This window comes from Martes martes (genome assembly GCF_963455335.1).
Source record: "Martes martes genome assembly, chromosome: 7".
Lineage (NCBI taxonomy): Eukaryota > Metazoa > Chordata > Mammalia > Carnivora > Mustelidae > Martes > Martes martes.
In genome coordinates this window covers 39,261,003-39,287,854 of record NC_137894.1, presented here as the reverse complement: position 1 = coordinate 39,287,854, position 26,852 = coordinate 39,261,003, and the positions used below count along the sequence as shown (strand labels likewise).

The 26,852-nt window shown below is 47.4% G+C and overlaps 1 long non-coding RNA gene across 1 annotated transcript; it reads left to right on the top strand.

Moving 5' to 3' along the window:
- Positions 1-26,852, top strand: LOC308345361. The gene is made up of 7 exons (XR_013967057.1): positions 1-24; positions 1,547-1,724; positions 18,883-19,138; positions 19,265-19,392; positions 19,852-20,129; positions 22,059-22,189; positions 26,695-26,852. It is a non-coding gene; the product is annotated as an uncharacterized lncRNA (long non-coding RNA).

Here is a 26,852-nt window from a genome sequence, read left to right as displayed (position 1 = left end):
ACTCCAGGATAATCTTACCTCAGGGTGAGTTGATTAGCAACCTCTATTAGCTGGCGAAGGCTGCCGTAACAAGGAACCACAGAACGAGTGTGACTGAAATGGCAGAATTTTGTTTTCTCCCAGTTCTGAAGTCTAGAACTTTGAAATCGAGGTGTTAGAGGGGTGATTTCCTCTAATGCTTCTTTCCTTCTTTTGGAGATGACTGTCTTCTTCCTATGTCTTTACACGGTCTTCTCTTTACCAGTCATGTGGGGTTACAACCTATCTATGAGTTACCTCATTTTACCTCTTTAAAGATACCATCTCCAAATACAGTCACATTCTGAGGCACTGGGGGTCAGGGCTCCAATATACGAATTTTGGGGTAATGCAGTTCAATCCCTAGCACAAACTCCATCTGTTGTCTTCTTTCCCCATTTGCCATGTATCCAACATATTCATAGGTTTTGAGAATTAGGACATGGATGTCGGGGGGGGGGTGGTGCAGTTATTCTGCCTAGCCCAGAGGAACACCTGGTGACATCTAGGGAAGAGTCTTCAGGGCATAGAAACAGCTAGAGCCAAGGCCCAGAGCAGACGAGGCTGGAGCTGGGTGAGTAAGAGAAGCCTCTGGTGAGGTGTGGTCATAGGTGAAAGGGAACCCATTTGTGCCGGCCCTGTGGACCACCGGGAAGACCCTGGCTTTCACTCTCTGGTTTTGAGTGGTGGAGCAACATGACTTGACTTTGTTTTGACAGGATCTCCCTGGCTGCTGAGTTGAGAATAGATTAGAGGGGGTGAGGTGGCTGGTGAGAGGTGATCGTAGTAACCAGGGACAGAGAGGACGATGGCTTGAGCCATGGTGTAGCACAGAGGTCCTAAGACAGGGTTGTATTCTGTCTTTTGAAGGTAAAGACATTAGGGTTTTCCCTTGGATTGAAGTAAGTGAAAGAGAAGAGTCAAGGAAGACTTGGTTGCTGGCACAACCAGAAGAATAGAGTTGGCATTGATAGAGATGGGGACACCTGTGGGGAGCTGAACCACTGAACTGGGGACATGTGTGAGATGCCCAGTTAGACAGCCAAGTTCAGAAATGAAAGGCTCGTTTTCTTTATGCATTTAAAGTCAACTCTTAAATTATTTTATTGATACATCTAATGATTCTTCTTAAAAATCAAGAACAAATAACTTTGAGTTGTTCATTGATTTTCAAGTAACTCATGGGTAAAGATTAAAATTAGTCCCATTTACAAACTTAATTAATTACATTCCCTTGGACATCTTCAACCACATGTATATATTTAATATGTTTACTTTTTAGACACTTCGAATGTCTGGCAGGGTATATTTACAATATTAATAAGCAAAACTCTCTTAAGCATTTAAATTACTCTCATATCCAATAAACGTATAATTATAGTAAATGAAGTTCTCTAAAACATGCCACAACTATTTATAAACTTAAACTTCTCTTATACTTTCCAGCTAAAAATAAAAATAAAAAATATCAGATTCTTTTAAACATGATAAAGACTATAAGCGTTTTTGTTTTGTTTTGTCTTTTTAGTTGTCAAGCGGAGAAATGGGGCTTGTTAATCCCTGCTTAACTTGCAAGACTGTCGTGAGGACAGCACACGGAACCGTGCTTGCACAATGTCAACAAGCCATGAGAAGTTAAGATGCTGTTTTCTTTCTGGGAGAAAACTAACCTCTGTCAAGGACACACTTGACCCGTGTCTTGAAAGGTGAGGAAGAGTTTTCTTGCTTTCTTTTCCTTTGAAAATGAAAACGGACTCTGGAAAAGAGCAGATAATTTAAATGAGGTGAAAATGTTAAGTAGAGACCTCCCCCCCGCCTCGCCAACCCACCCCCAGTGCCTTCTCGTCCAGAGATAGAATATTGACATCATAACAAGGGCTCTCTACTGATTGTGAAATTCCTAAATCCTCATGTTGGGACCGGGGTCAGCGGGCGTTCTAGGCATGGAGGCAGGCACGGCCCATGACACTTGGGGTTTGCTGGACCATTGGATGAAATCACAGCAAACAGGCGGCCCCCTCCTCTGCCAGTCCTGGTGTCTGCTCTCCTCCTGAGGTCCACAGGAAGGGTAGACAGATCGGAAGGGAGGATGGCTGCAGCAGCAGCACTTAGCATCGTGCTCGTCCAGAAGGACTGTGGGGTCTGGATGCTTGGTGAAGCCCCCATGTGCTCACCTGTTTGATCCTGGGGAGGACGGGCAGGTCTGTCCTCCCAGGGACCCCAACAAGGTCCTGGTAGGGACCTGTCGGGGAGCTTCCCTCAGACGGCCCTGCGTCCTGAGAGAGGAGTGTCACCGTCTGTGTGCAGTTTGGGCAGGACTGGCTCATCTCGGAGCATCTGCTCCTAGTGTCTGTCAGGCAGCGGTTTCTGCCGAGCTCTCAGCCACAGCCTCTTCTCCTGGAAGCAGGTGACTCCTTCCTACCGTGTAGAAATCGGAGAAAGACCTCAGCGCACCTGGGGTCCCGAGGCCTGGAGGCAGGGCTGCACCGTTCGCTTCTTCGGATCTGGCAGTTTGTTGACCTGGGTAGAGGGGTGGAGGATGATGAGGGTACCTCAGGTAACATTGTGCTGGACAGAGGGCCAACGGGTCACGGATTTGGTGATGGTAACTCCTCGGCATGGCCGAGACTCCCTGAGGGTGACTGGCTTTTGATCTCATCCTTTATGGCCAGATTGCTGGTTGAAGTGAGGCGTCCTGCCTCTTCCCCTCCTGCCTCTCCCTTCTGTAGGGTCTGGGGGTGCTTACACCGCCCCATGGGACCACGTCTCGGTGGCTAGGCTATGCGCTGACTTGCGGTACATCTGCACCTGTGGCCTCAGGGGGCTCTGAGACCGTTCCTCACCCTGTCTAACTTACCTGCCTCACCAGAGGAGTTACCAATAAGGAGGCCAAGGACCGTAGTCATTAATGAGTGAGCTCGGGATTATGCAGCGAAGGCTCTGCGGGCATCCAGGTCTTTTGTATAACTGAGTCCTCTCCTCAGTACCACCCGTGTTGCTACCAGTCAGCCATCCGCAGGTTGCATCGGGGACCTTCGAGATGCCACGCACGGTGCTCGATGCTTGGGGAGATACAAACAGATGGCGGGGGCAAGAAGGAGCCACACACAGCAGTGAGAGGGCGTTCTTAGTAATTGCTCTGGGCCCATACTGAGAATTCAGGTGCGCAGCGAGAGTCCCTGCCCACACAGGAAGACAGAGACAGGGCTGAGGTCACGCAGGGCCCTGACGGGGTTCAGTTCATCCTTCAGGCAGGTAGCAGGGGTGTGATGGGCCAGGAGCTGGGCGAGGGGCAGGAAGCAAGGCACATTCTCCCTGTGTTCATGGCCAAGCTGGGGAGACAGACATGGGAAAAGCTGTAACAGGGAGCCTAGCCAGTGCTACCATAGAGGGGCACACGGGGGGCAGTGGGGTCCCAGGGAGAGGTGACTGACCTGATGGGGGCTGGGAGCAGGAGGCAGGTTAAGGGGCCGTGCAGTGGTGATGTCAGGGACAGGCCAACCTGGGGTAGCTTACCAGAGCTTCCCTGTGGCCTGGACAGAGAGCAGCGGGCTTGCTATGAGGGAGGGGCCCCCGAGAGGCAGAGGAAGGGGTGTGGGAGTATTGTCTTGTTCTGTAACAAAGTCTTTCCAAACCCAGCTGTTCTTCACCATCTCCTCTGAGTTCGTTAAAAATGCAGATTCTCTCCTCTTACTACTAAAATTCTGATTTTTAATAGGCTGGAGGTATGGGGTGGGCTCCAGGGGTCCGTATTTCAAATCTCAAGTTCACTCAGGCTCACTCACCAGCATTTAGGAACCACTAAATCTTTTATAATTGGTGACTGGTCTTCTATGTGGGCATGTATGGAAGTTTTGCGAGGAGGCTTGTTACCGGTGGCTGGTGCCCCTGTTTTTTCACATCAAGAGGTGAATTTTCAAAGGGGACAAACCAGAACCAATAACGTCGTCCCTCTGAGGCCTGAAACAAGGAGAACTGAGCCCATCCGTCTGCTAACAACTGGAGGTAGATCCCGGCGGGGGGGGGTACGCTTTGTAATTTCAAATACTAAAAATGAACGGTATTACGGAGTAACTATTAACAAACGCTGCAAGATGTTTATGATTCCCTGAGGCCAAATAAGTAAACATTCTTCCAACTTAAGCTGCAGGAGATAGACAATTTCACAAAGAGATGTTTCTTCCATTTATATGAAATGACTCCATGCAAAAGCAGAACGATCTGTGCTACATACAGCATGTTAATCTTCCACCGAGGCCTCCGGTAAGGGTACGGGTGTCAGATGCTGTGCCTGTTGGGCAGGTGGCCCGAGTCAGAGACCCGGGGAAGGGAGCTGGTGCTATGACCTGAGCCCCCGCTATCCCCTCCTTTGGTCTGTCATCTGAGTCAGAGGAAGGTCCATGTCCAAGTCTTTCACCTTCTTGAGATCAGAGAGGAGACAGAGATGGGTCTCGGAGAAAGCCCTTAAGAGCACCGAACATGCTGGATACACTCAATTCCAGATTAAACTGGATTGGAAGGAGGCCTGGGCACAATCAGTTCAATTCAGCCCTCAAATGAGGCTGAGTGAGTACATGGAAAGGGCCACTGTTATGGGTGGGAGTGCATCTCCCTCACTCCCTGAAAGACACGTTGAAGTCCTAACCCCCAGTACCTCAGAATATGACCTTACTTGGAAGTAAGTGTCTTTACAGAGGTAATCAAGTTAAAATTAGGTCATTAGGGTCGACTCTATTCCAAAATGACTGGCGTCCTTATAAAAAGGAGAAATTTGGACACGGAGACAGACAGAACACACACACACACACAGATAGCACTGTGTGAAGATAGAGGGAGAGATCAGGCCATACCCAAGGCAAGGAGGATCAACCCTTGCCAGCAGATAGCCAGAAGCTGGGGGGGAGGCGGCGTGGAGCAGCCCTCAGGAGGAACCAGCCCTGCTGACACCTTGATCTTGGACTTCTAGCCTTCAGAAATGTGCAGTAATAAATTGCTGTTGTTTAGGAACCCAGTTGGTGGGCCCTTGTCCCAGCAGCCCTAGCAAACAAATACAGGCCCTTCCTCTCTTTTATTATGGATCGAAGTTCCATGAGGACACAGATTTTGTCCTTTCCATAGTATGTTTCCCATGTCTGGCACAGGGTAGGGGCTCAACAAGTATTTGGCTGAGTGACTGGGTCCTTGGGGGGCACATAGGTTTTCTGTCCAAGGGTACACAGAGAGTGACAGCGAAGCACCTGTACTAGGCACCTGCTATGGAGATGTGCTTGGTGTTCAAGGTCGTCCTTAGTCTACAGGGCAACCTGAGAGGGAGGTCTTATTTTTCTCATGTTACTGATGCGGAAATTGAGGCTTAGAGAGGTTATGAAGATCGCTTAAGGTAACACAGTGAGGAAGTGGTGGGCTCAGCATTGTAGGTGAGGCCACTAACCAGGGCCTCAGTGGGAACCAGGCAGTCCGCTGGGGCCAGAGTCACCTTGGCAGCAGGCCCCAATCAGCAGCCTAAGGTTAGGACTCCAGACCCAAGAGAAGGGCACTGACAGAGGCCACTCATCAGGCACACCATCAGAGCAGTCACTCTGGGGAGAAACCTAACTAACCCACGTGGGCGGGGGGAGGAGGAAGACCGGAGGGCTGGAGGACTCTGCAGGCGCTCTTGGTCAGCACAGCCGCAGCGGGCTCTGGTTCATTCGGGTGTGTGTGTGTGTGTGTGTGTGTGTGTGTGTGTGTGTGTGTTGCTGTGAGGTTGCTTAGGGCTTGATGCCAGCGCACAGTCAGGGTGGACCCACCCTCAACTCTTGGGAAGACGTCTGATAAGAGATTGTAACAAGTTGGCTCCTCGGTGACTGCCAAGTTCAGGAAAGTGGTCACAGTTGAGCTTCCAAACTGGAAGTTCCGAGGCGAGGCTGACGAGACACAGAAGGTCAAGAGGCACATTTAGGGGGCCTGTCACCTGGTGTCCCCCTTCAGAGCCACCCTGGGGAAAAGCTCTTTCCTTTACTGTCTCCTATCTGGAAGGAAGGAAGTCTTCTACCCAAATCTGAAGGCATTTCCCACCTAATCTCTAATCTGCAGGATAGAGGAGCAATGCTCAGCCTCTTCTCTGTGGAGCCCCACATTTGGGTGCCAGATTCATTATTTTTGACCATCACATTGCTGGTACCTAGCTCAGTGTGTGGCACAGAGTTCCTTCAATAGATGTTTATGGAATCAATAAAATGAGAGACATGTTTGGGCTGGACCTGGAGAGACTGTTCATACCATGGAAAGAGCTCCAGAAGAGTGACCTTGCCTCACTATAGGGACAGACGAGTAGGGGACACCTGCAGATCAGTGGGCTTCCTGGTTGAGGAAATAGACAACCTTGGGAGCTCTGTGGCTGGGGACAGAGTTCTCTCTTGGGTTATGCAGACCTACTGAGCGAGCTCTTGCTAAGCTCCAGATAGGGGAGGAGATGAGTCTCTGAGGCTATCCTGATGTGTCACCCCTCAATATTGTCATCGCTATTATTTGTTGTCATGATGGTCTGAGCTGTACTAACCAGCTGTACATCTAGAACATTCTCAGGTATATGATTTCCTAAAGAGTCTGCTTAAAATGCAGCTTCCTAGGCCTTTTCACTGGAAATCTTGATTCGGCAAATCTGGGGAAGGACCTAAGGGATCTGCCCCCAGGTGATTCTGGCACAGCTGGTCAGAGGATCACACTTGGGTAGATAGATCCCTAAATTTCCTCATCTGTGCAATGATGAAGTTAGATGAGCTCTCTATTATCTTTCAGTTGGAATGGTCTAGAATTCTTTCCAGTGGTGAGAAATAAAAGTAGAAGAAGCTTGCATTTTGGATATTAAAGGTTTAACGCTGGTGCCTGACCTTGACTGTCAGTACGCTTCTGGAAGTTGTACAATTCACCAGCCCAGATATTTACCTGTTTTCCAGGCACATGGGAGACTCACTGTCCCCAAAGCAGGAAGGAAGATGAACAGAAAAGGATGCAGCCCCTATGGTCTAGTTGAGTGTGCCTCCCTCTGCTGTTCTTATAGATCAAAGGGATGCTAGTGTAAGAGAATGTGCATATTTTTCAGACTCTAGCTCTCCGGGTGGGTGCTTTCTTTTATGTCATGAAATAGCATGATAAGAGGAAACCCATGGCTTTGTATTGGCCTCCTGTGGTGGAAAGTCCCAGAGATGTGCCATCTCATACTGTGTCCTCCCACAGCAGGATGTGAGATGAAGGAAGGATTGGACGTGGGGTATTGGCCTTTGCTTCAAGGACATTTGAGATAGAAGGTGACTGAGGCCTGTTCCCTACAAAAGCCTGTGTATCTCAGGGTGTGACGAGAGGCTGAATGCTACCAGAAAGAGCAGGCCTGTTGATACGTTGGTTTCCGGGCACAAAGAAGTGCTGAGGTGGTGTAGACTCTCTGTGACTAACAGAGCTATCCCCAGTCACCCTGGGGCTGACATCTGTGGAACAAGCCTCAAACACACTCTGGCTAAGGTAACAAGCTTGACTCTACCCTGTGAGGGTTCTCAAAGCAACCAAGCCACATATGGGCATGAGTAACTGTCAGAAGCTCTCTGGGGTGTGTGTGTGTGTGTGTGTGTGGTGTATGTGTATGTGTGTGTGTGTGAGATGTATTTGTGATGTTTATGGCATGTGTGTGTGTGTAGTGTGTGTGATACCTATGTGTGTTGTATGTGGTGTATCTGTGTGGGTGAGTATGTGAAGCGTGTATGGAGGGTACATGTAATATGTGTGTGTGTGTGAGTATGTGGGCATGTGTGTGGGGGGATATGTGATATGTGTGTGTGAGTGTATGTGTGTGTATGTGTGAGTATGTGGGCGTGTGTGTGTGGGGGATATGTGATAAGTGTGTGTGAGTGTATGTGTGTGTATGTGAGAGAGAGTATGTGTGTGGGGGTATGTGATGTGTGTGAGTGTGTGTGTGTGTGTGTGTGTATGGTGTGGTGTGTGTGTAGGGGTAACTATGTGGGGTATGCAGGGCACTGCGTGTGTGTATATGTGTGTGTAGGGGTTGTGTGTGATGTGCTGGATGAGGGAAAGAGTTCCAAGCCTGGATCCTGTGACTTGAGAGAGCCTTCTGCCTCTCAGTGGTGCCTCATCTTTATAATAGGACAAGTCCGTTATCATTACCCATGAAGTCATTCATAATGTCAGAATTTGCCCTCCTGTCTTCCTCCCAGCACAATCTCCCACCGCCTTGCTGTAGCTCCGCCCTCATGCTTAAGACTTGTGTAATTTCTCTCAGAGCTCCAAGAGGACCACCATCACCCCATTCCTGTCCAGAGTTAAAGAAAATTCTAGAGCCTTTATACCTGTCATTACTGCCAGAGGCCATCTCTAGTGTTTACGGAGAACAGAAGGCAACCTGTGACACCACTGGGCTTTCCAGCTGCTCGTGCATCCACCATTCCCTTTCGTAAAGTACTGGTACTGATACTGGTACCAGTATGGGCACCACTAGGAATGTGAATGATAGTAAGAATATAAATATGGATGCAAGTACTAGTGTGAATGTGAGTACAGATTCTAATATAAATATAGATGCTAATATAAAGAGTAGTAGCGGCAGGAATACGAATAGAGATACTAACGATGTAGGAAGGACATGAGGGTTTGAAGCCAATTGCCAAGAAAGAATTCTTGAGACAGCTTTGGTGCAAAAAGGTGGTTTTATTAAAACACAGGGACAGGACCCATGGGCAGAAAGTGCTGCATCGGGGTCATGAGGAGTGGCCCATTATATACTTTCAAGTTGGGAGGGGGTTAAGGATAGTGTAAGTCTCTAAGGAATTTTGGAAGCGAGGTTTCCAGGACCTTGAGGGGGCAAGCTGTTATTGAGAAAAGGTCATTTATTACTGTCTAATAACACCTTAGTCTTGAGATGCTTCAGGTGTATATCGGTGGGCCATATGCTTGGGGGAGGACTGCCCACATGTATCTTGGGGGTTAGAGATAAGTTTCCAAAGGAATATTTATTTATTTATTTATTTATTTAAGATTTTATTTATTTATTTGACGGAGAGAGAGAGAGATCACAAGTAGGCAGAGAGGCAGGCAGAGAGAGAGGGGGAAGCAGGCTCCCTGCTGAGCAGAGAGCCCGATGCGGGGCCTGATGCGGGGGCCCGATCCCAGGACCCTGGGATCATGACCTGAGCCGAAGGCAGAATCTTAACCCACTGAGCCAGCCAGGTGCCCCCAGAGGAATTTTTATATGTTAAAGCAGACTTGCAGGATCCTGGAAGGTCCGGCTAAGATTGCCTTTTGCCCTTAGCAAAGTATTAACATTGAGACAATTGAGTCTCTAGAGGAATGTCACTCTGCCAGTTTCAAAGACTTGTCAATGGGCTGTAGGTAGTAAGGAAATTTAATAATTTTTCTTCTGTCTTTGTTTCCCACATCACTAACACTAATACCCATACTACTACTAGCTTTTCCATTTATTCCTCGGGGCTCGTCGAGGCTTAGATGAGCCAGTGTTTGTGAGAGCACTGTAGTATTTGCCTGTCCCTAACATCTCGGGGACCTTCTTCTTTGATGCAGACCCTGTGTAAATCTTTAGGAGTGCCCGCCGTTTTCTTCCTGGTAGGAGCACCGAGTTCTTAAGGGAAGGAACAGAGCTTTGGAGCTAGAAAGAGCAGAGAAAACAGCAAGATGACTGAAAACTGGATTCCTATATTCTGGCTCATGTGGGGTAGAGAGGAAATCTCCTTTGTGCCCACAGGAGGCCGTTTGTCGGGGTGGGGAAGGTGTTGGAAGCTTGCTGTGCCTGAGGTAGGGAGTGGAAGGGGCCCTCCCTAGCTCCCCCAGCTTCCACAGAGGAGCCAGCCCAGCCCAGGGATCAGGGCCTAGGCTCCTGCTGCTGGCTGGCAGAGGAGGGCTGCGGCCAGGCAGGGCAGCTGGCTGCATAGCCAGAGACCGTGGCGGGGGTGGGGGCACAGAGCCGGCCTCCCTGCTCCCCGGTGCTTGCTCTCCATTACCAGGAGCTGGAGAGCCCTCAAGTAACAACAAGCCCCCAGTCTGGGGTTCTGCTGTAGCCACTTACTTACTGGCTCTTGGTAAGCTTACACTCCTGCCTGTAAAGCAGAACCAGGACACCTGGGTCTCTTCCTCACGGCTTGATGCTCAGGAGTCGAGGAGATGATGGCTTTGAGCACGCGTATGAACAGGGAAGGGTCTCAGAAAATTACAGCTCTTACTCTTAAGATGATTATTTTCCATCTAAGCAAAGTTTCCATTCAGCAGACCTGTTCTTTCACTTGGGCTGACCCTCCCCACTCTGCAATGCCTCTAAAAATACCACTTCTCCAGGGTGGGGAGCCAAGGCAAGGCTCTGCACGTTTCCAACGGGGGCTGAGAATTCACAGAGCAGGAACTGAGTTATATTTGGAGTGTCCTGGGAATTCTCTGGACCCTCTTTCAAGCACGGGCAGGTGTGGGGATCTTAGAGCAGAGGGTAGAAAAAGGATCCTTAGGAAACAGTGATGAGATGGAAGACTGAAGGAGAGCAAAGGTGGGGGTGCCCCCACCCGGTGGCTGGGGAGGGGCCGTGGGATACATCGGGTGTGAGGGGCTGGCCTTCGCCTGGAGAGGCAGGTGCCTTGGGATGTTGCCAGGGATAGGGCAGGGTCCTTGAAGGCAGGCAGGGAAAGCAGAAGGGTGACCAGCAGGGGAAGCAACTCTCCTTGTGAGCCTGGCATAGGGACGGTCTCTCCATGTTGGGGTGCCAGTGAGGATGGAAAGTGGGGTGTGAGTGGGGAGGGATGCCTCAGTCCTGCTCTGCAGTGGCTGTTTGATGGCTGGCTGGTGAGGGGGTAGGTAGATATATTGGGGAGTGTGGTCCAGTCACTTCTGTCTCGCCCCTGAGCATCTCTGAATGAAGGTATAGCCCCTTTGAGTTGGCCTCGCCATGTGTCCAACTACGTCACTCGGGGTAATGGCTTCCTTCACCTCGTGGGTAGGCTCTTAAAGAAGCCATATATGTTTTCCACCCAACAAAAGTGGGTTCAACAGCAATTCTGCAGGTTTTCTCATAGGCTCACAAAGTGGAGGTGCTTCTCTGAAAATCCCTTTGAGCTGAAACATTCTCTGAATATCCTTTGAGCTTCACTTGTCTGGGAGCCTGGCTACATCTCCCTGGTCATGTTAGAGTCTGCTTCTCAAGAGCCCCCTTCGTACATGATGGAGTAGAAGGCAAATCCCGAGGGCTCAGGTTATGCATGGTTGTGGGGTAGAGCCTGGACTCCCCTTCTAAAGCCTAAGGAAACTTTCTCACTTAGCCTTCTACAAGAGTCCCCTCTTCACTTTCAAAAATCTAGGCGCACACGAGAATGCGTTCTCAGCTGGCCAGAGTCTGCCTCTCTCATGTTGCAGCAAAGCCCATAGAAGAGCTCTTCTGTCACATCGCTTTAAGGCATGCTTTTTAAAAATTAACAAAGAATAAATCAATGCACTACCACCCCTGGCTCCCCACCCCCATGGGCGTCAAAGTTTGTTCAGAGAGCAGGGACTAGAAAATCTTTTGTTTAGATTTTCCACAACATAATAAATGCTGGTATTTCGAAGTCAGTTTCCTTTTTTAAAGTGCTTTCATATCCATTATCTTTCTGTCTTTTCAGGACCCCTCTCAGCTCTGTTTTATGGTTGAGGAAAGAAAAGTGAGGGGGTTAAATAGGTTGCCCAGGTTGGAGGGCTGGTAAGTGGGGAAAGCAAAGGTCAGATTTAGAAATTTGACTCCCTGGCCATCCATCATACTGCCTTTAGGTGATTCGGGGGTGGTGTGTGGGGTCCTGTCAGCTTCAGAATAGGGGAGGAAGCACGCTCAGCGGGTTTCTCTCCACCCACCAGAGCCCCCTGGGGCTGAGCAGCACATAGACTGAACCATGAAGGAATACAAGTGGTCTTGGCCTTGAAGACACATTGCAGTCTTTAAGCCCGTGGTGCAGAGTGGGCTCCTGGAGGATGCAACTTTATAGGAAAAAGATGGAGGCCTCATGGGGGGGACCCCTACTATCAAGAAAGCCGTAGTGTTGACCCCTAGCAGATCATAAAAGCAAAGCTGTGAAAGTCATTAGCTACGTCATTATGTAAAATCCTGAATCCACCTTCTAAATCCTGGACTGGGCCTTCATGTACTTCCAGTATTGAATCTGTGAAGGTCCCAGTACCCTCTGGGGTGTTTTTGAGACCATAATATAACAACTTACCATCCCGGCTACACTGTTTCCCCACATACCCCGCACACACTGACTTACCGTTTTGTTGAAGATTTGTTTCACCCTTACTTGTGTTATGGTTAATCAGTTACTGCTCGTTTTTCTCCCATACCCTTTGCTCTTTGATGGTAGGCAGGATCCTGCTCAGCGTATTGGCATCCCTCTAGGGCATAAAAGAGTCACCTGTAAGCAGCAGGTGTAATACATGTTTGCCTGATGGAATGTGATGGGAGGCCGGAGCCTCCCTCTGGTGCTTGGGCTAAGGTTGAATGTGAAGTTTTCACCGCAGATTTCTCTTCAGGTGTAAAACATTGGTTTGCAAATGATTCCTCAAAAAATGAACTGAGATGCATAACAAGAGCCCTTACATGCTTTTACTTTTAACTCATTTCTCATCTAGAGAATGTATTTAAAGAGATAATGTGAAATACAAACAGATATTTCTGCCTAGGCTCATCACGGTATTATTTGTAGTGAGAAATTGGAGATGATCCACACGTCTACCATTTCTGAAAAGATTACACCAAAGGATGGCATATCTATTTGACAAACCGTTGGGCAGCCATTTAAATGTTTATTAAGGCTTTTGATGATCTAGGGAAATGCTTAAATATTAAATGAAGAAACAAGAATTCCAAACTACATAAGAAATTTAATACATTATCTCAATTTGGAAAACTGGGCATGGAAGAATTACAAGAAAAAATGAAAAATTTCAAATAATTTCTCGAAGTGGAGAAATTTTAACTGATTACTGCTGCTAGAGCTGAAAGTCTGATCCCTTCCCCCCAATTTCATGTTTTGGAACCTGTTCCCCAATGTGATGGTATTTGGATATGGGGCCTTTGGGGGGGGTACTTAGGTCATGAGGTGAAGCTCTTATGAATGGGATTAGTGCCTTTATGAAAGGGCCCCAGAAAGATCCCTTGCCTCTTTGGCCGTGTGATGACAGAGCAAGAAGATAGTTACCTTGGGACCAGGAAAAGCAGGCCCTCATCAGACATTGAACCTGGGTGCTTTGATCTTGGACTTCCCAGCCTCCAGAACTGTGAAAAACACATTTCTGAGGTTTATAAGCCACCCGTCCTATGGTATTTTTGTTACAGAAGCATGAATGGACTAAGACAGTTATTTTCTTCCTTATAGGCTTCTGCATATATGGATGTTTAGAACTAAAATGAAAATAACCTTCCCCAAACCAACACATAAAATGTGATCTTTAAAAGTGATGAAAGTCACCATTAAAGAAAGCTAAGAAAGCAACACATGTCCATCCATTTATTACCAGCTATTACGAAAAAGACAGGCAAAACCAAAAGAAAAATGGGCAAACGTGTATGAATGGATCATTTACAGGAGAGGAGTTTACCTGGCTAATAAGCCCCTGCGAACATTCCCAACTGGTTGGGGCAATGCCAATTAAAAGAACAAAGTGATAACCAGTTTTTCACTTCAGGACTGACAAAAACTAAAAAGAGTTCTGGTGAATTGTCTACTTCTTTCAACTTTCTTTTATAGTAATGTTGAGCAACACCATGCCTGGGAACGTATAATTATCTTCTCATAAATATATGCCCCTCTCTATAAATATGGAGGTATTGATGAGTGGGTTCTTCCTCTGTGGGAGGTGTCAGATAGGAATAATTAGCCAAAATCAAAAGAACTCTATGTCAAGAATTCTCTAAGCCAGGAACTCTGAATGAATACTGTGTGTGACTTCCTTTCCTTCGAAGTAGACAGCTCATCTCTGGGTTCCCCAGGAGGCAGACTCAGAGAGCTGGGCACATGGGAAGTTGACCGGGGATGTCCTGGGGAAGGGAGTGGATTCGGCAGTGGGAGAAGCCCAGCTGGAACATCAAGAGAAGCTGCAACAGTGGCCCCGGGGGCAGCTCTCCAGGTGGATGACCCTTCAGAACAGTCCCGAATTGGGACAAGAGAGCTGGGTGTTTCTAACCCTGTATCCATCAGGAAAGCAACATGACCTTGGGGAAGTGACTCTTTCAGCTGAGGCAATTCCTGGGCTGCTGACCGCTGAGAGCTGGCCTCCAAGCTGCTCCCAGGAAGGGAAGAAGCCCTTCATTCCTTACTCTTTTTGGAGGGGGAAGGAAGGGGTGGCGGGGGAAATAAATCAATGTTATTGTCCATCACGATGTTATACAGAAATCAAAAAAGAATGGATTTGTAGAGAAAGCAGCAAAGAAATAGTAAATACGAAGGCAACAGAAATCAATTTAAATGATTTTCCCTGACATGAGGATGAAATTTAAATTATTTTCTCTGGTATGAAGATGAAAACCGTTTCAAAGCCCATGTATCTGGCTTCAGAGTAGGTTTGGTTCGCTGACCAAAGCCTGCCATAAAGTCTAGGTATTTGGTATCTTGTCTACTCTATTGGCTCCTGACAAAATCTTTGAGGTCTTTGAGAAAAGCTATGTATGTAGTCTTGGTGATCCAGGGCCATGCTGAGCTCATCCGAAAAAGTGTCATCCACCCCTTGGTCCGCTAGGAAATCCATTAGGTGGTCACTCAAAGCCCAGTGCAGGAAATATCTGTTGAGTGTGTAATTCAAGTTCTTCCACTCTGACTCTCTGGTGGACTGAAAGCTCATTTCTCTGATGGAGAAAACAGCACTCTTGTCCTCCTCCTCTTGTCCAGTCTCATCCTCCAAATGGTAACAGTCCAGCACAAGGGTCCTTCCTGCCATCATCTTTATGACTTCAGCCAAGAAATTGAGAGTGGACATCACTTCAGGCTTCTGTTCTCATCTGGGGCCATAACCTAGTGTCCATCACAAAAATGACCACTTGAATTTTTTTTTTTTAAAGACAGTTTTTTAAAAGCAGATTTAGGTTCACAGCAAGATTAAGAAGGTAGAAAGATTTTTCATGTACTCCCTATCCCGCCGACATGCACAGCCTCTCCCACTACCAACATTCCCCACCAGAGTGGTACATTTGTTACAACTGATGAACCTACACTGACTCATTGTCGTCACCCAAGGAAACTTTCCCAAGGTCACAGGGCTGGAGAGTGGCAGACCTGGGATTTAAATCCACTCAGTTCGCCTCCAGGGTTCATTTCTGCTACCCACCACATGTCCTCCACTATGTCCGTGTCACGTCTTCTACAATAACAATGCTCCTTGGTGCTCTGTCACGGATGGCAACAGCAGAGTGGGAGGGACATGCTGGGGCAGTCACTCAGGACCTGGGAGCTCAGTTTTCTAAAGGAGACCCTCAGAAAGGTGTCGTGGACGAAACTGTTAAACTTGTTTAGTGTCCATGTGGAAGTGTCTATGAATCATCCCCAGTGTTCAGAACTGTTGGAAAAAAATAGAAGACAATGGATTTAATATATTTAATGCTGTTTGCAAATATTCATTATTTGAAATCTGGAAAAATTTTACAGAGATTACTATGCTAGCAAGTGCAATTTTTTTTTCTTGAAATGAAAGGAATAGTTGCCAAGTTGTCAATAATCAAAGACAAAATGGCGGCATGATTTATGTTTTCTTGCTGATATTACACTGCATATGGACGAGGTAAATTTGAAGTTCCAAGCAAAGAAAAAGCTCGTGACCTAGCAAGATAGGCACAAGAACTTATGTTAAAATTGAAACTTTTCATAATCCAAATCAAAGATGATAATTTTATGTTTTTCTGATATTAATCAATTGCAGAAGATTTCAATTGTAATGTATAGGGTTATACAAATTGGCTGAAAATATAACAAGAAAAACTTGAAGGACCCTTTGTTGGTTTTGATAAATTTAGAGTTGCTTTTTCATTTTATGTAATATCCTTTTGAATTTGTGTCAGTAAGACTGAGCTAACCCAGAAATGAGTGAGCTTACCTAACTTGGACAGAAATTGTTTTGAAACTGATAATGCTTTTGCTGGAAGTCAAATCAATTCTAAAAAATGAACTCTTTTCGTCAATGTGTATGCAAAGATTAAAAGAAAATTATTTTTGATATTCAACTGAATTATTGGGAAATCTTTAAGTATGTTCGGAACACCTTGGTTGTATGAATCTAATTTTTTAATGGTGCATTTTGTGACACCTAGATACAGATCTAATATTTCTGAAGAAACTTTGGTGTTCCAACTGAGATGTGCTCTAGGTGTAAAATGTACACTGGATTTTGAAAACAGTATGAAAAAAGAATACAAAATTTTTTTTTAAGATTTTATTTATTTATTTGTCAGAGAGAGAGTACACAAAAGCAGGCAGAGAGGCAGGCAGAGGCAGTGAGAGGCAGCGAGAGAAGCAGGCTCCCTGCTGTGCAAGGAGCCCAATGTGGGACTCGATCCCAGGACTCTGGGATCACGACCTGAGCTGAAGGCAGTGGCTTAACCAACTGAGCCACCCAGGCGTCCCACAAAAATTTTTTTAAAAAAGATTTTATTTATTTATTTGACAGAGATCACAAGTAGGCAGAGAGGCAGGCAGAGAGAGAGGGGAAGCAGGCTCCCTGCTGAGCAGAGAACCTGATTTGGGGCTCGATCCCAGCACCCCAGGATCAAGACCTGAGCCAAAGGCAGAGGCTTTAACCCACAGAGCTACCCAGGCACCCCAGAATACAAAATATCTTAGTTTCTTGTGTTGATGACATGTTAGAATAATATTTTGGATATATTAAGTTAAATAAAATATATTTTTTTAATTTTTTTTTAAGATTTTGTTTATGTATTTATTTGACAGACAGAGATCACAAGCAGGCAGAGAGGCAGGCAGAGAGAAAGGAGGAAGCAGGCTCCCCGCTGAGCAGAGAGCCCAATGCGGGGCTCCATCCCAGGACCCTGGGATCATGACCTGAGCTGAAGGCAGAGGCTTTAACCCACTGAGCCACCCAGGCGCCCCATTAAATAAAATAGATTAAGAATAATTTCTCTTGTTTCTTTTTACCTTCCTAATGTGGCTGCTAGACTACTTAAAATTATATATGTGGCCCTTAGCCGTTCTTATTTTGTACCCCTAGGGCCTTTGTTTATGAAACTTCTCCATAAAAACAGGGATCATTGCTGTCCTTTTGTTTTTTCTCCACTGCTGAATCCTTGGTATTAGACCTGTGACTGACACATGGAAGGTACCTGATAAGTGTTTGCTAAATGAATGAAGAATTTGGGGTATTTAAAATTTTTCAACTATCACAGGTTTTCTGTCATAAATAACTTTGCACAAGCTGATGTGTGAGTGCATCTATACATATTTTATTTATTACCTTAGAACAGATTCCAAAATCATTATAAAAGGGCACGGACCATCTATAACTTGCTAAACATTGCCAAGTTAATCTCAGAAAAGAGTGAACCAATTTATGATGCCGTCAGCACTGTAAATTGGTTCAGGATGTCGGTCTCCCAATGCCAACTTTAAAGGGTGTAGAATGATTAGTCATGTGGCATTAGGCAAGTTACTTAGCTTTCTGAAACTGTAGAATGGAGAGAAAAATATTAAGTTGAAAAGCCAAAAAAAAAAAAAATCAGTGAATGCCTAAATGAATACTTGCCTTATGTGGCATAGCTTTTAATGTATGATTCCGGTTTTTAAAAATTGGGGTATCATTATTTTCTTACAGTAGTAAAGGACATGATTGATGTTCTCCCCTGGGTGTGTACGTTGCTGGGAGGTGGGCGGGAGAGGGCTACTTTGGGGATGGGGTCAAAGAATTCCCATTTCTTTGAGAATTTCCCATTCTCATTTCTGTGAGGGTGGCTAGACTCAGACATGTTTGAGAGAAGGAAATAGCCTCTTTCTTATATTTGTAGCCTGGCTTCTCCAGCTACAAAGATTTACCTAAAATGTGAGAGGGGCACCTGGGTGGCTCAGTGGGTTAAGCCTCTGCGTTCTGCTCAGGTCGTGATCTCAGGGTCCTGGGATCGAGCCCCGCGTCGGGCTCTCTGCTCAGCAGGGAGCCTGCTTCCCCCCTCTCTCTGCCTGCCTCTCTGCCTACTTGTGATCTCTCTCTCTGTCAAATCAAAAAAAAAAAAATCCTTATAAAATAATTGTGAGAGCTGGTATCTTATAGATGCCTAAGAACTCAGTCCCTTTTACTTTGTATATTTTATTTCAAAACAATACTTTCTATTTCCTAGCCTCCCCCCCCCCCACCAAAAAAGTTCTGAATACAAATCCCTTGGGTGATGATTTTGAAGTTGCTCAATGGGTGGGGAGCCATAACTGGTTTAGAGGAGCAGTAAGAAAAACAGCCTGTCAGTGCTCTGTATTCAAATACCGTTCCTCAGACTCGAGAGTACCTGGTTCTGCACTATCTGGCATGGGAACCGCCAGGCATATGTGTCTAGTGAACACTTGCAATGTGCCTCATCTAAAGACTTAGTGTGCCGGGTGCCTGGGCGACTCAGTCAGGTAAGTCTCCGACTCTTGATCTCAGCTCAGGTCTTGATCTTGGGGTCGTGAGTTCAAGCCCCATGTTGGGCTCCACACTAAGTGTGGAGTCTACTTAAAAAAAAATACGTAATGTGACAAAAATGTAAATAATCTTATCAGTAATGTTTAAATAGGATTATATGTGATGATAATAATTTAGATGACTTTGGGTTAAACAAAACATTATTAAAATTCATCTTGTTTCTTTTTCCTTTTCAAATGTGGCTACTAGAAAATTTTAAATCACAGAGGAGGCTCATATTCTGTTTCTCTTGGACCATACCAGTTCAGAGCACGCCCAACGACCTCCTGTAACCACTTCGACATTCTGGAATATGCATTACGGGCTCTGATTAGCTCTGAGCTGAATTTCACAGCTTGGACACAACACAGTGAGGGGCTCACCTTCGACAGGACCTATGAAAGCAGATCGGAAGCTGCTAAGATAAAAGGTTGTGGGCAGAACTCGGGCCATAGCCTCAGCTCAGGTAACACCAGGAAAATTCCAGAATCTCCCTTATGTTTTTGCTAAAATGGACCACTAATGAGACCCAAAATCTGACATTGGTAGCCAACAAAATACTTCTCTCTTTTCTCTTCTTTTTCAAATCCAGAAAGACAAAGATAGAATGAACTCGTGATGTCGTCCTTCTGGGTAGAAGTAAAACAAAGCTCCTGAGATTAGAAATGTCAGTGTGGATCCTGTGGGGTGCAGATGCTGAGTGATGAGCTTGGACATGCGGTAGGTTTGCTGGGAGAAATGTCTGTGAGGGAGGAAAGGGAGTTCTCGGGAGATGGCAAGGAGAGCCTTCAGCTCGTAATGCCGGTCTGGCAGCGTGAGAGGAAAGAGGGAAGGAACAATTAGGTAGATTCTCAGGCTGTGGTACATTTATGACAGGGTCTCAGGCTGGCGGGCAGCAGTCCCAGAGCTCAAAGGTTGCCTGTGGGAGGTGGCCTGTGTCAGGCAGGTTGGATGGGCCTGCCCTGAACCTGGCTGCCAAGCCATAGCCTGGGGGAGGGGTGACCCTAACATCCCCACATCCACAGGATGCTTGCTGGGACAGTCAGGAGCTCTGCACCCCCTGGCAGGTCCTCTGGCGCGAGAGCTGAGAGGTGGGGACCACAGTGCCAGAGATACTGGTCTCCAGTATCAGTTACGGTGCCAAATTTACAAGCCCAGATGTTCCTGGACTTTTTTCAGTGCTGCATGTTTCAGTGAAACAGGACAACGTCCTTTAGCAATGGGACACTTCTGCAGACCGATGGCCTACGTCAGGACCAGAGTCACCACTCACCGCCTCAGTTTTCCCATCTGGAACACTGTGAACTCTAAGACCCACCTGGTGGGCTTGTGGTGATTATTAAAGAAGATGGTGCGTGAGGGAGCTTTCCACCGAGAGGAAGAGTGTTTGCTCACCTCATTCATATACTGATGGTTCTCACCTCCTGGATATCGGGTTATGTGGCTTCTAAATGCAGGTAATGTCACGTTGAATTTTTCAGCTAGGGACAAAACGTGCCCGGACAGTTGTTTCCATCTATGAAACGTTAGTTGAAATGCATTCTGGTTGATTCCAGGTGCACGCTGATCAGGGGGTTCTTGTGGTTCTTACAGTTCTTTCCTCTTAGAACACTTCCTCCAGAGAGCCCGGAGGAGGGGTCCCTTACGCTTCTCCAGCCTCTGCTCCAGCACTCCCTCCCAGGCCCGCCCTCAGCCTCTTCACGCAAAATGACAGCTGCATCGCCTCTCACCCCCTTCGTTGCTTTGTCTTCCTGGGCCCGGCAGCTCCTGTTAAAATGTTTATCATGTTTTGATATTTAACTATTACTGTATTTCTGCCTCGTCTTCTGGAATACGAAGCTTCCAGGAGTCAGGAGCTTTGTTTCATTCACCATATATCCCCTGGAACGCTGCCTGGCATACAGTAATTGATTTTTTTTGACTGGATGAAACTCACATGTGGTTTCCAAATGAATGAAATGTCAAATAAGGAATTTAGCACAACAATACTACTTTTCATGGATGTGCTGGTTGTCTTCAGTGGCAAGGGGAAGAGGAAGAAAGAGATTATCGGTGGAGCACAAATGCCCTTGAGGCTCACCTTGGGTGGGTCCAACCTCCTCCAAGAAGCAAATAAAGTTATCTTTTTTCTTACTTCTCTTTTTTCTTACTCAAGTTCTCTAGGGGAGGTGGGCGAACTTTCCTTTCCTTAATTTCCCTTTTCTTTTTCCTTCCTTCCTTCCTTTTAAATTCATGGAAATCAGATGGGAAAAAAAAAAAAATTGAGTGAGAGCCCTATTGGACTAGCCCACCAAACAGACACTCAATCTTTGTAGGATCAAGAACAGTTATGTCTGTCTGGGCTCGTCCCTGCAAGTCGTGAGCGAAGACACAGGCCGTAGTCTGGAGAAGGGTAGTCACTTGCTCCGTCTGTCTCAGCGTAAGGGGCATCCCGGTGTGGCTGACTCCAGCCATCTCTGTCACTTGGGTCTGTCCAGCAACAGACCCAATGAGGGAGGGAATGAGGGAGGAACAGTGGTTCATCCTGGGAAGTGTTCAAGCTGAGGGTAGTGTCCTTCTGGGGCATTGTCGAGGAGATCCCTGGATTGTGTGGAGCAAGTACAGACCAGAGGAACTTTGTGGGCTCTTTGCATATTCTGGTTTCATGAACTTAAGACTCCCCTGAGCTAACACACTGTGGACCCAGAAGATCAGGAGAGAGAGAAAGAGAAGTAAGGTCATTAGCCACCTGATGCGACAGGCTCTTCTAAGGACAACTTGGTCTCTACTGAGTCACGGAAGAGTCTGCGGGTCATCCACCGTTGGCACGTTCCTGTGAATGAAGTATTGTTCCTGGGAGAGGGGGTGCTCAGCCTGGAGCCCCCATGGACGCTGGGGTTCCCCATAAGTTAGGAAAACACAGAGCCATGCCTAAGAAGAACAAAGGGCAAAGCCGAAGTCCAGGCCTTGGGCATTAGTGCTTCTTGCCCCCTTCCTGGGGGAGAGTCGGACTCCTCTCCCTCAGGAGCGCTAGTGAAATTCTCATCGTATGTTGGTTGGCAAGACACCACAAGTCTCGAACAAGCACCCAGGGTCTAATCCCAGCTCCACCTCTAACTCACTTTGGGACTTTGGTCAAATGGCTGGACCTCCCTGGGCTTCAAATTCTTTCTCACAGAACGAAAAAATTGAGTTCGATGATCTCTAAGGCTTTCTGCACGGCCCCCCCTCCCGCCCTGCTGATGTTCTGTGATCGAAGGGATTCAAGGAGGGCTGGCTTCTATTTCCCGTTTAGAGCTCTCTCCGAAAAGCAGTTTAGCATTTGGCACTGGGGGTGGGAGACGAAACAGAGAAGCAGCCTTGAGACGTGACAGACCTGTGGGCTGCCTGTCCTGTCTCCGTCACAGGGTTCCGGGGTGCCTGTTTTCCATCCAGGAGCGGAGCTGCCTCACCAGAGGGCAGAAGGCCCAGCGGCGCGGTGGCGAGCCCCATCAGCTGCTTCCCCTGCCTCCCGCCCCCACCAGCTGACCCGGGAGCGGTGAGTCATGCTTTGTCACCACGAGTGCCTGGCAGTGGGCCCCACACAACTTCTTGAGCTTGTCAACACCCAGGATAGAATAAATCATCAGAGGCCCGTTTTAGCCAAGAGTGAAAAATGAAGTCACCAGAAGATGCCAGTTAGGGATGCAGAGGGGAGGTGGGGGCTTGCTGAAGGGCAGAGCTTTCTTCCCAGGCGCTGACCCTGGGAAGGCCTCAGGCCCTGCCTTTGCCCTTTGCAGCCTCCTGGCATCCCAGACCCAGACCGGGCTCCAGGAGGAGAGCCTCCGCCGGAGGGAGGGACAGGGAGGCTCCTGCCTTTTCACACTTTCAAAATCCCATCCACTGGCAGGGAGATCTTAGCTGCGTCTTGTTCCAGGATGTAGGTCCTGCTTGCTATCTTGAATAATAAAATCACAGGGAGTTCGGAGGGAGATGCTGAATGCTCTGATCCAGTAACTTTCCAGTCTTTTGTTCGGTTTTATTTTAGGAGCAGAAGGAAGAGGGAGGGGAGGATTTGCAGCCTGAACGCTCAGTCTCGCTCCCTCTGTCTCCCCAACTCTGGCCTGGACTAATTCATCTCAAAGGCCTTCCACTTCTACCATTCTGTAGTTCATGGCTAGATCTGAAAATAACACATTGTAGCAGAGCCGAGCATGCGGGCAAATTGCTGGTATTTTAAAGATGAAACAGCACCACTGCAGGAAAAAGAAACCAAAAAATCCAGCTTGGTTACTTTGATAAACTGTGGGACCCTGGTCAGGTTCCCTGACCTCCTGCCTCTATATTCTCATCTGTAAAGTGGAGAAAATAAAAGTACTTATCTCCAAAGGTGTTTGGGAGGATTAAACAAGATGAAAGCAATCCGGACTTATTCCACACGGGGCCTGTCGGGGCTGGTGTGGCTAACTAAGCCTGTGACACCCAAGCTTTTGTAGGGAGACTACAGGAGCTGGAGTGCTGCTTCACGATCTGGGTGCGACTTCTGTCCTCTCTTAGTCTCCTGTTCCTGGACAGGTCTCACAAGGACTCATATTTCCTCTCTAGACTTGGCTGCCTACTCACTTCCTCTCTGGGCCTCGTGTATCAGGAGGGACCATGGCTCCAGAAAACACTCTCGGACCCGGAGAGGGAAGAACCAACTTGTTCATTCGTTCATTCGTTCACTCATTCATTCATCCATCACAGACTCTGCACCCCTCTGTGCCTGGAATTGTGCCAGGCCTGGAGGATTCAGAGCCCACGGGGGCCTGGGTTTCTCCCTCCACAGCTGCGATGAGGGGCCATCCTTCTGGGGCTCAGCTTCCCTCATTTTTTTTTTTTTTAAAGATTTTATTTATTTATTTGACAGATAGAGATCACAAGTAGGCAGAGAAGCAGGCAGAGGGAGAGAGGAGGAAGCAGAGCAGAGAGCAGAGAGCAGAGCGGAGAGCCTGATGCAGGTCTCGATCCCAGGACCCTGAGATCATGACCTGAGCCAAAGGCAGAGGCTTAACCCACTGAGCCACCCAGGCGCCCCTCAGCTTCCCTCTTGACTCTTACCCTTTTTCTTCTTCCTCCTTCCTTGACCAGCCTTGGCCCCTGGCCAATCAAATTTGAAAATGACCATCATATCCTTGGGCCTCTTCCACGTTGGGGATGCTAGCTGAAACCTTAGGAGTAGGTAAGATTGTCAAAGGACAGTCAATCCAGAGAAGAAAATTTATCGTGGGTGAACTCTTGGGAAACATGTGCATTTGGGGGTGAAGGTGCAGGAGAGAAGGCTATGGTGGGGGCAGGCACTGGTGGACGGGGTGCTGGGCAAAGGGTGGGGGCCCCACTGAGGCTGGTGGAAGGATGCCTAGCCTGGTGAGCGGCACACAGCAGCCAGCAGGCTTGTGATCCTAAGGCAAGAGTGTGTCCAAGCAGGCCATGAGCCTGAGGCCACAGGGTGGGCAGCGGGCAGGGGCCAGTGACTCACTCAGGCTCCGGTGATTCCCACAGGTCCTAGCTGGGCAACGCCATCAGCTTGCCACCTCCTGCCTCTCCCCATATTCCAGTCCTGGCTCTGAGGTGGGGACCTGCCCCAAACAAGGCAGGTTCCAGTCCCAAAGTGTCAGAACAGAATATGGATTCACGCTCCTGCACTGGGCTTTCGGTCGGGGCCATCCTGCAGAGAGGGGGGCTGGCCTATAGGCAGGGAATGGCCCCGGCTTGGCAGAGAACAGGTCTGGCAGACTGGGAATGGGCTGGGTGTGATGGTTCCCAGAGAAAGGTAAACACGAGGGAGTGGGTCTGAGGTGGAGCTGACTGACTTGGCTACTGGTCCAGATTCGTGGGAAGCCTCTGACCTCTGCCTTGAAGATGACTGCAGGCCCACTGTGCGGAGGGGCTTCCCTTGCGCAGAGACGGGAGTCCCAGGAAACAATGTTTCACAACTGACTGTTGTCTGTATCTGGGATTCACCTGGTCCTCGCCACAGCCCTGTGCCCCAGGAGAGACGTCCCATTTTCCAGTTTGCAGGTGAGGAAGCTGGGTCTCATTGGCAAGGGGGACTCGTGCCATGAGGCAGCTATTGGCAAGGTGCCCTTTCCTACTTAGATGGTTTCTTTGTTTTGTTTCTTTTCCTTTTTTTTTTTTTTTTAAGATTTTATTTATTTATTTGACAGACAGAGATCACAAGTAGGCAGAGAGGCAGGCAGAGAGAGAGGGGGTAGCAGGCTCCCTGCTGAGCAGAGAGCCCGATGCGGGGCTTGATTTTAGGACCCTGAGACCATGACCTGAGCTGAAGGCAGAGGCTTAACCCACTGAGCCACCCAGGCACCCCTTTTGTTTTGTTTCTTAAGGGGAAGAGGATAGTGGCTGTAGGTGGATCATAGGTCCAGATCCGTGCCGTGCCCCTTACTGACTGATGTGATTTGGGGCAAGCTGCCCGCTCTGTCAGAACCTGCTCTTCCTCATTCGTGAACTGGGACAGTAGTGCCAACCTTGTCTCTTCTTGACTTGAGCCTTCCAGGAATCCCTCAGGGCTCAGTATTCTTCTCAAAACAATTACGTCTCCCCACCCCACCCCTCTGCCCCAGTTTTCCAGTCATGCCTCTTATTTTAAAAATCCACACTTCGGTTTATCTCTAGCTTGAAAGACTCTTCTTAGCTTTGGATCCCGATTTTCAACTGCTAATCCAGCTTCTGCACTTGAGTCTTGCAGGCATCTCAAGCTCCCACGTCCACAATGGAATCTCACCCTCTTCCCCAACCCACTGTTGACTATCCTGGGTACCCCATATAAGTGGAATTCTATAATATTTTCTCTTTGTGACTGGCCTATTTCACTTACCGTAATGTCTTCAAGAGTCACCCATGTTGTAGCACGTGTCAAGATTTCCTTTTTTTTTTTTTTTTAAGATTATTTATTTATTTATTTGACAGACAGAGATCACAAGTAGGCAGAGAGGCAGGCAGAGAGAGAGAGGAGGAAGCAGGATCCTCAACAAGCAGAGAGCCCGATGCGGGGCTCAATCCCAGGACCCTGGGATCATGACCTGAGCCGAAGGCAGAGGCTTTAACGCACTGAACCACCCAGGCGCCCCAAGATTTCCTTCCTTTTTAAGGCCAAACAATATTCTATGTATATACCACATTTTGTTTATCCATTCTTCCGTTGATGGACACATGGAGTACTTCTGCCTCTTGGCTCTTGTGAATAATGCTGCTGTGAACACAGGTGTACAAATGACTCCTTGAGACCCTGCTTTCAGCTCTTTGGGGTAGAGACCCACAAGTGGAATTGCTGAATCATATGGTAGTTCTATTTTTAATTTTTTGAGGAAATGGCATGCTGTTTCACATGGCAACTGCACCATGTTCCGTTGGCCTGAACAATGCACAAAGGTTTCGTTTTCTCGACATCCTCACCAGCACTTATTATTTTCTGGTTTTTTGGTCTTTTTTGTTTTTCATCTTTTTTTTTTTTTGATAGTAGCCATCTGAATAGGTGCCAAATGGTATCTCATTGTGACTTGTTGGAAAACTATTGTTTCTCTACCACGTTACCTCTGAGACTTTGTCAAAAATTAGTTGTCCGTCTATGTGTGGGTGTATCTGTGAATCTTACTCTGTTTCAGTGATCGATCTGTCTTTATGTAAATACCAAATTGTTTTGATTGCTGTGGCTTTGTAATAATTTTTGAAACCAGATAGCATTAGCCATTTAACTTGTTCTGTTTCAGATTTGTTTCTTTTATTCTTGGTCCTTTAGAACCAGCTTGTTAATTTCTTTAAAATTGCCATCTAGGATTTTTACTGGGATACATTTGAATTGGTAGGTCAATTTGAGGACAACTGGCTTCTTAACAATATTGAACTTTCCTATCTATGAAGCAGACATAGTTCTCCTTTTGTTTAGGTTTTCAGTTTATCTCAGCAATAGTTTATAGCTTCAGTATATGGGTCATTTTTTCAGCTTAATCTCTTTTTCATTTTTTGATGCTGTTGTAAGTGGTATTTTTTTTCTTTTATTTGACACAGAGAGAGCACAAGCAGGCAGAGCAGCAGGCAGAGGGAGAGGGAGAAGCAGATTCCCCACCGAGCAGAAAGCCCGATGCGGGGCTCAATCCTGGGACCCCGAGATCATGACCTGAGCCGAAGGCAGAGGCTTAACCCACTGAGCCACCCAGGCTCCCCTG